This window comes from Diceros bicornis, chromosome 8, assembly GCF_020826845.1.
Source record: "Diceros bicornis minor isolate mBicDic1 chromosome 8, mDicBic1.mat.cur, whole genome shotgun sequence".
Classification (NCBI taxonomy): domain Eukaryota; kingdom Metazoa; phylum Chordata; class Mammalia; order Perissodactyla; family Rhinocerotidae; genus Diceros; species Diceros bicornis.
In genome coordinates, this window is record NC_080747.1 from 15,249,583 (window position 1) to 15,259,088 (window position 9,506).

The window sequence follows — 9,506 nt, forward strand, 5'->3', positions numbered from 1 at the left end:
TGCCCAATATAGTATCCTGTAGCCACACGTGGTTATTGATCACTTGAAACGTAGCTAGTGTGACTGAAGAACTAAACTATTTATTCTTTATTTTAAATTTCAAAAAAGAAAGATACTCAATTCAGTTATAAAATTTTAAGTGTGTTTGGAAGAACTTGGGTTTGTAAATCTACTTCCTAATTGCAAATTTTATGAAATATAAATAGCAATTAAGTATTTATGACTAAAATTTAACGTTTGAATTTAAATGTGCTGAAAGTATATGAAATACACACCAGATTTTGAAGAGTTGATATGGAAGAAATTGTAATATGTCATTAATAATTTTATATTGAATACGGATTGAAATGATAAAATTTTTAATATATTGGTCTAATTCAATTGGTCTAATTGAATAAATTTGTCTAAATAAAATATATTATTAAAAGTGCTTTTATCTCTTTCTTTTTACATTATAATGTGGCTACTAGAAAATTTACAATTACATATGTGTCTCATGTTTTGTTTCTATTGGACAGAACCACTCTAGACATACAGCTAGGTTACATTTCCTGGCATCTCTGGCAGTTTGGTGGGACTATAGGACTGAGTTCAGGTTGAAGGAATGTGGTCAGTAGTGAAATAGGACACTTCTAAGCTTAGCTCATCAACATTTCCGTGCTTTCTCTTTTCCCCCTCATGCCAACTGAATGGGGAGACCTTTGAAGAAAACTAGAAGGCATTAGGGCATGCTACACAGAAAGATGGAAGGAGCCTGAATCCTGAGAGACTGTTTAGGGGCCAGCTGACCCGGAGAACCACTTGACCTAACATCCCTGCTTTGAACTATAATGTGAGGAGGAAATAAACTTTTATTGTGCTAAACCACTGAACTTAATATATTGTTTTTACAGTAGAAATTCTGCCCTAAATAATTCAATAAGCTTAAAAAATACCCATGGAGCCAGAATAGAGTACAAGAAGCGAATTTACCCTCCTGCTTTAAACAATTAGAAAACTGGACACAATATATAAGACTACAGTTGTTAGATCTAAAAAACTAGAAGCATAGGACTGTGATCTCTGAAAAGAAAAATAACCAAATTAAGCCCTAGGTTTGAGGGAGAGAGAGAACTCCAAAGACTTACAGAGGGGCCTCCTCAACAATCTGACCGATATTGTACAGTGAATGATGAAAGGAGACTATCTGAGATCTGAGAAAGAGCAACCTCAAAGAAGTAGAGAGTATGAATTCAGGTCCTTGTAATGTGAGTTGGGAAAAATTTGTCTGTCAATCAACCATAGTGTAAAGATATAGTAATAAATAAGATATTGGGTAGAATTCCCAAAAGGGTATTGCTTTCATCATGACGTTAACTTAGCCCTAGAATAAATGCTACCTTGGACCCAATCTGAAAGCCTTGACTTAAAACTAATTCCAAGAACTTAGCTGTATGCAAAGACAAAAGAAAACACTATTTAAAGGAATGCAGAAATATCCAGCAACCAACAACATAAAAGTTGTAATTCCAGCATCCAATAAAAATTACCAGATATACAAAGAAGCAGGAAAATATGACCCATTAGCAGGAAAAGAAATACTCAATAGAAGCAAACCCAGAAATGAAATAAATGATGGGACTAGAAGATATAGACATTATGACAACTATTCTTAAAATACTGCAGATGTTAAAAAGGTGGAGGAAAACATGACTATGTAAAGGAGAGAAATGGCAGATGGAAAAATATATCCAATCAGAAAATCTAGAGATGAAAAATAAAATATCAGAAATGAAAAATACACTGGATGTGATTAACCACAAATTAGATACAGCAGAAAATAATTAAGTTACCTTGAAGCTATAGCAATATAAACCATCTAAAATAAAACAGAGAGAGAAAAATTTTTTTAAAAATCTTGAGCATCAGTAATAATGTTTGGAATTCAAGAAGTGGAGGAATGACATACAGAATAAATATTTTTAAAATGCCAAGGCATATGATAAACAAATTGCTGAAAATAATAGTTACAGAAAATTCTTTTAAGTAGCCAGAGCTAAAAGGGAACATTATTCACAGAGGAACAAATATAAGAGTTATAGCAACTATTAAAAAATAAAACAGAGGTATACAAATAATCCAATAGTGGAAATAAAATGTAATTATGAAAATATAAAACAAAGCAATGAAAAAAAGTCAGGAAAGGAATAAAAAGACGCAAATAGAAAACAATAGCAAAATGGTAGGTTTAAGATGGCCCATGCAAATATGTTTTTTTTTTTTTTGAGAAAGATCAGCCCTGAGCTAACATCTGCCAATCCTCCTCTTTTTGCTGAGGAAGACTGGCCGTGGGCTAACATCCATGCCCATCTTTCTCCACTTTATATGGGACACTGCCACAGCATGGCTTGCCAAGCAGTGCGTTGGTGCGTGCCCAGGATCCGAACCGACGAACCCTGGGCCGCCGCAGCAGAGCGCACACACTTAACTGCTTGTGCCACTGGGCCGGCCCCTGGACCATGCAAATATCTTAAGGTAAATGGTATAAACATACTAATTAGACGTCAAATATTCTCAGATTGAATAAAAAGCAAACCAAACTATATGTTGTTCGTAAGAAACTCACTTTAAATATAAAGACATACATAGCTTAAATGGAAAAGTACAAAAAAAGATATATCATTAAACAACAATAAGAACATATGACTGATTGAAGTGGCTATATTAATAGGACACAAATTAAATTTCAGAAAAAAAGAATATTGTCACAGACAAAGAGAAACATTTACGATGTTAAATGGGTCATTTCATTAAGAGGATACTAATCCAAATGTGTTTGTGTCAAATGACATGACAGAACTTGAACGGAAAAAAGGGAGAAATAGACAAAATCTACAGGTATAGTACTTGACAGAAGAAATATATAGAAAATCAGTAAAGATATCATAGACTCAAACAATATTATTAATATCTTGACCTAATTAACATTTATAATACACTCCACTCCACAACAACAGAATACATATTCTTCTAAAGTACACATGAAACTTTTAATGAGATCAATCATATTCTGGGCTATAAAACAAGTCTGAACACACTTAAAAGGATTAATCATGTAAGAGATGTTCTCTGCCCACAATGGAATCAGTAGAAATCAATAGCAGAAATCTATCTTGGGGACCGGCCTGGTGGTGTAGTGGATTAAGTTCGGCATACTGCATTTCAGCGGCCCAGGGTTCCAGGGTTCGGGTCCCAGGCATGGACCACTCATCAAGCCATGCTGTGGCGGTGACCCACATATAAAATAGAGGAAGACTGGCACAAATGTTAGCTCAGGGCTAATCTTCCTCAAGCAAAAAGAGGAAGATTAGCAATAGGTGTTTGCTCAGGGCCAAACTTCCTCACAAAAACAAACAAAAAAAAGACATATATTGGGAAAATTCCCAAATATTTGGAATTTAACAACAGACTGCTAAATAACCCATGAGTCAAAAAAGGCATCTCAAAGGTGGTAAGTCTCTCCCTAGTTTCAACAATGCAAATAGGACTTGACCCTAACTTAATCAGATTACACAATCGAGCTGGCCTCGGTCACTGATTCAGAGAAGAATACATGAAAAAAATGTATCCAGTCAGAGACAATCATGACTATTTTGCTGGCACGAGTAGCAGAAAGGTGCTTCCCAGCTTTGCAGTTGCCAAGAAATAGAACCCAGGCTTCAGGTTGCTGCTGCCCTCATGTTATCTTGAGAAGAAAGCTGTCTGAAAATAGAGACAGTCTTTGGAAATGAGGGCCATGAGACAGAAAACAAGTAAGCACTGATGACATTGCTTGAGTTACTAAATTTAGCAGAATCTGAAACCAGAACTAGTTTTGATCTTTGCAGTTATGGGAGTCAACAAAATTCCCTATTGTTAAGTCAGTATGAGTTAAGATTTTACCTTGGCATCAGAAAAAGTCTGAAGTAATATATTTATCAAACCACTCCTTCTATCTCTACTCACAAATATAGATATAGCCTTATTCCCTGGCATTGATTTTGAAAAACACATATGATAATAACACTGAGATTCAAAATACAAATGGAATCACTATTCAACTTATTTTCTCTGACCTGCAAGTAGGGTCTCTAGTTAGATACACGGAGGGATTGATGGCCAGTAGAGATGGAAAAAAGGCTAATTTCTTCATCATAGGTCAGACTTCTGTGGTTTGAAAGTAAATATCTCTGGAAATAGAGCCATGTTGCAAGGGCAGTTATCATTTGTTTCTTATCAGTTCCATTTTTCCCCCAAATTATCTATGTGGTGAAAGAACAGTCAAGTGTCCCCAATGGGTGGCCACTAGGTTTTACATTTTAATGTTTTTATGGGTTTAAATACAATTCCTTTGCTAACTACAGGATATTTTCTTTAATCTATTTGATTAAGCAAGCCAGGAATTTGAAAGATAATGTTTCCCAACTTCCTTCCTGATGAATAATAAATGTCACTAAGGAATTAGATAGTAGGAGGTAGTTGCCTGGGCCATCTGCTGCATATGAGAACAGAAGAAAGATATTAAACTTTAAATTAGGTATTGCTTCACAGAACCTAAAAGATGAAAGGAAATACACACTAAACTGGAAGATAATCATCAATTCCTATCAGTCAACTTACTTCTTTGAAAGTATAAAAAACATAATTATCTCTTTTACTCCCTGGTCAACATATTTTGTATTGAGTTGAATATAAGAAATCAGTTATTAGTGCCTCTCTTCTTCCGTTTAATATATTTTCAGATTTCTACAAATAAAATGTGCAGTTTTTTTAATACACAACTGATGAACATTTAAGAAAAAAGAAAGACATACGTAATATACTAAAGAAACAGAGTCTCATTTCCATGGCAGCTATATCACAGGTCAAAGGAGAGAAATAGAACAAATTTATGACTAAGTACATTTACTTTAGAAATTATTCACCAAGTTTTGATAGTCAACATAACAGTTAATTGTAATGAAGAAAGGACCTCTCTGTTACTTCATTTTTCTATGTAGCTATTCACAAGGAAAACGTCTATTTATATGTCTACAAATTTATGCTTTTTTGATATAATTTCTGTTTAAACAAGATTTAGGGGAAATAGATTTTTATGGGAGGAGTGTAAATACTAGAAAGGATACCATGGAAATAATTTAGTGTAGTCATTAATAGCATAGCTACAAAGTCAAACGTATAGATTAGATTAAAATTGTGTATATGACGCTCATGTTATCCAATTTCTTTAACTCTTGATTCCTTTGTCTTAAAATGGGTAAATGTTATTCATTTCATCTAATATACAAAGTATGGAAAATAATGTAAAATAAGACCTATCAATAAATTTTGGGCAAAGGATGTGAAAAAGCAATTCAAAGGAAAAGTAATATACATAATAAACATGTTAAAAATACTCAACTTCACTAGTGATTAAATAAAAACACAATTACCACCTTTCACATGCTAAATTGAAAAAAATAAGAAAAGATTTAGAATATCTAGTGTTAGCAGAAGAGGAGGGAAGAATAATTCTCATGCACTGCTCCTGGATGCATAATTGGAACAATGTTTTGGGATAGTAGAAAAAGCTTGAGAAATATTAAGATACATCTACTCTTTCACATATTTACTTCATGGTTAGGAATCGGCCCTCCTGAGTTACTAACAAAGGTCTTCAGCCATTTGTATAAAAGGATATATGTTGCTGCACTCTCTGTGATAGTAAAAAATTTGGACCAACTTAAATATCTGTAAGCAGATGGAGAGATAATTATACTGTGAATAACTACGCAGTCTTAAGACAAATAAAGTCGATGCGTGTACAATGATGTGAAAAGATGTCCATGAGATATTGTTTCATGAAAAAGCAAAGGGAAAAGAGCATATATAATGTGATCTTTTGTTTGTAATCACTGATATGTACTTCAAGAAGTATATTAGAATGAATTGGAATGTTATTTGCTAAACTATTTCGTGTTAAATAATTATTATTATTTCTGCAATTGTTTATTTAATATTTTGAGTCAACATGCATAAATAGCTAATAGAACTAAGGTTGTCTAACCTAGAAATGAAAACTTAGAACAGAAGCAATTGCACCTGAGAGATGATTGTCGTGGGATCTTTCCACAAGTGTAAATTGACTTACTTTACAAAAGAGGGTAAAGTACTAAGACAGGAATTTCTGTCTCTTCTTTCTGCTGCTGTAGATTATATAACAAAAGTATTAAAACAAATCTTTCTCTTTGTTTTCCATTTAGAAAAATAGCAATTATCCAGACTTTCATGTTCTACCATGATCTGACTTCTTTGCTTCTTGTTTATCTTTTGTTTAATGTGGCTGGTTTTGTGAGTGTCACAGGAAGCTTAGCGTTCAGAAGATAGGGCACCCAAATGCATTAGGTCGGATATGATGGAGATGGATAAGGATGGAGTCTGAAGAAACCAAGAGAAAAGAATATCTTAATATCATCCCAGGGGGAAAGATTCACATTCCCTGAGACTAAAAAGACTGAAGATGATGGAATTCTCTACTACGTATGTGGTAGTCATGTGTACCCCACCGGTATCAACACCCCAAAGTGACAGAACATCGTCTGGAGATGACAGCATGGTTGCTTTGAGACTAAACTCTTGGTCTTGTGTGCAGGGGATCTAGCTTGGTCTACAGTGGGTTGATGCATCAGAGTCTCCTCCTAACTGAATAGTCTACCAGGACTTCATAAATAAAATGTAGTGAACACCAGAGATTCTTTCTTAATTTCTTTTGACTTTGTAAGTTCCATATATCTTGTAAAATACCACGGGAAAAAAGAGGAAATTGCTCTTACCCCAAATGATCAAACTGGACAATGTGCCAACTAGAAATTGGAGTTTAAAACAAATAACATTTGAGTTTATAAAAATAATGAAATATGGTCTATCTAGCTGTAATTCCTACAAAAATCAATTTTCTGGTTCTAGCTTAAAATGAGATTATGTAATTTAACACTAAATAGATGGTTGATAAATATACGTGGATTATAATTTCAGAGCTTTAGCATTTTAAAATTGGAAGCTATGACTTTAAAATTTCTTTACCTTAATTAAAAGAAAGATAAACTGAGGTCCAGAGGTGTTATGTGCCTTTCACAAGGACATGCAATGGCTTCCTTGGCTCTTTATAAGACCTGAAATGAAATATGGGATAATTTGTCTACATGGGATTTGATAACTCCAGTCAGAATTGCTTGATCAGTTGACTATTTGAATTATCTCACCACATATATGATTCAGACCAACTGCATGGCAAATATTGAGCATGAACAATCAGCACTAACTATTCAAATGTCCAATTGAGCGGATTACCATAGATCCTGAATTCTGCACCTTCCTGTTGGCTATTATTGAATCTACAATTTGCAATCCTAATTAGGCACTAAATAGCTGTTTTTCCAACAACAACATGAAAGACTTAAGAGTTTACTGGTTAGTTTTCTGTTTATCATTAGTTCCTGGAAAAGTTCATACAGTTTACAGGAGTTTTACTTGCTTGTGTCCCATTTAAAAATTTATCAACAACTTATTAAAATATATAGTTATAGGATGAACAAGCTTGTGAATAATACAGCTAGAATAAAAAGCTAAAGTAGCTGGGTAATAAAATCAAGATACAAAAATATCTCACCAAGTTGAAACAATAGGTACTTGCTAACTTGAGAGGTGGAGATTCATTGATACAGATCCGGTTAGCTTAAATAAATTCATTCTTAAAATGTAGGATATGGGAAAAGTTCAATGGTAATTCAAATAAATATAACCTAGGTTTTATTTGATAGAAACTCAATATATGCTCAATATAACATGGATAAGAAAATGCACAATTACACAACATCATTTTAGTTAATAGTGATATGATAATATAACTTCTAATATACTATCACACTTTGAAATAAGACTGAGAAAGAGTAAAAACTAATGTTGCCCTAGCTATATTTAAGAAATTTTTTAATTCTAATAAAGTATAAAGGATATTTAAGTTCAGAGGAGAGACTCATTGCTTCATCTTAGATAATAAAGAAAAAATTTTTGTTACTGAACCAGCAGTGACTTGAGTAGGAAGACAGAGGAAATGAGAGTGTTCTCAGCTCAGTGGAAAATCTGGCAACCCTATCCAAAATGGTCCATCAATGACTGACTATGAGGTACTGAGTCAGAGCACAACAGCAGGTCAAAGTAAAGCCAAGCTGTTGAGTCAAAATAAACCTTTTGGACTAATTTCTCTGTATCCAACATTTCAGCACCAGGAGAATATGTCTACAGAGGTAATCAGAAAAAAAAAGAGACCACAGCATTTCAGATATACTGAGGTTATGCCACCAATAACAGCAAAACCTGAAATGCAGATACGTATCTAATGATAATCCCTTTTTATTATAGTCTACCTGTTAACAGCAGGTTCCATGAGTGGGGGAATCAAATTTCTGTATTTCCCAAAGAAGTATGTATAATTCATTGTGTATAGTGGAAGTTTTACAGACATTTTTTCAAAGAAACATGCGATTTTGATTTGTAGTTCGTAAAGGATTATTTTCATTTGATGATCATGATCTTAGGAAGTAGTCCTGGGTGATATTAGCATTATTTTAAGAACAAAAAAGTCAAAGTTCAGAGGGGTAGTTTCATAATCAATCAATCTGAATCATAAGTTCAGATTTTATAATCCCAAATCATAAAAGTATTAATGAAAATCTGAGGTGAGACCTTGTGCTTTCAGACTTTCGTTTAATCCTCTTAAGAGTGTTCATAAGAGGTAGAATAAAAATTAAAAATGGTGGTGAATTCATTCAGGCAGTATTATTAATTTATTTTGGAATTTTTTTTCTGGTTCAGAAAAAAATTGAAATGTTTCCAGACTATTCTGCTCAGTGGTGTGCTCCCCACATGGAAAAATAGAAATAAAACAGTGTAGGTGAGATGATACGAGGTAAGTTTAAGTACAGGTTCACATCCGCCTTGTCCATCGGCAGTCTTGGGCAAATTGCTTAACTTCTACGAACCTCAGTTTCTTTACATCTAGAATGGAGACTAATATTAAGTTTTAAAGTATCCAATTACAGTTACTAGCACATAGAAGTTACAGATTCTATTTAGCTGTACATCCTGTCTCAGGAACTAGTTTAGATAAGGAATCTATATTGAAATTTCTTCAAATTGGTTCATCAGCATGAGTCTGGCAAAGTAACGATACTTGTCGATAGCTCTGTTATATCTGGAGTTCAGTTTAAATTACAGTATCTGCAATTACAGACCTGCCACAGTTCTTTTTAGTCATCTTTTCTTCAACCTATCATCCATTACTTTTATCCTGTGTTAAAACACCCTGAGAGCAATACCAGTTGGAAACTTTGCTTACTGGATTTATGATTAGATTAGAAACACAAGCAAACAAAGAAATCTGACAAGAGAATGGAGAATGTGAAAACATCAGAGTGGGCTGAGACAAATCAATGAAGTTACAAAAGAAA